Genomic DNA, 359 nt, shown 5'->3' on the forward strand with positions numbered 1-359 from the left:
AGGGCGGGGGCGGAGGCTCCGGGGGCCGGGAGAGCCGCAATGGCGGAACCGGGCGCAGCGCAGACTCCGGAAACGGCTGAGCCCTGCGGAAGGATCCGGCGACAGAACTCCGCCCAGTCGTCTCACTCCCTCCGCCTTATGTACTCCTCCACGGAGCGCCGCGCCGCTGCCGGGCGCAGGAATTGGGGGCGCAGTGTGCGGCGAGCTCTGCTTACTGATGCGACACGGAGGGACGTAGAGAAACCAAAGGAACTACTTTTTTAGACTCATCACTTTCCCCAGTCTCCTGTTTTTCCCTCCCTCCCCCCCCTTTTTTTTTTTTTTTTTTTTTTTCTTCCTACCTACTCTGTTGCGACTGT

This window comes from Tupaia chinensis, unplaced genomic scaffold (genome assembly GCF_000334495.1).
Source record: "Tupaia chinensis unplaced genomic scaffold, TupChi_1.0 Scaffold000416_1, whole genome shotgun sequence".
Lineage (NCBI taxonomy): Eukaryota > Metazoa > Chordata > Mammalia > Scandentia > Tupaiidae > Tupaia > Tupaia belangeri.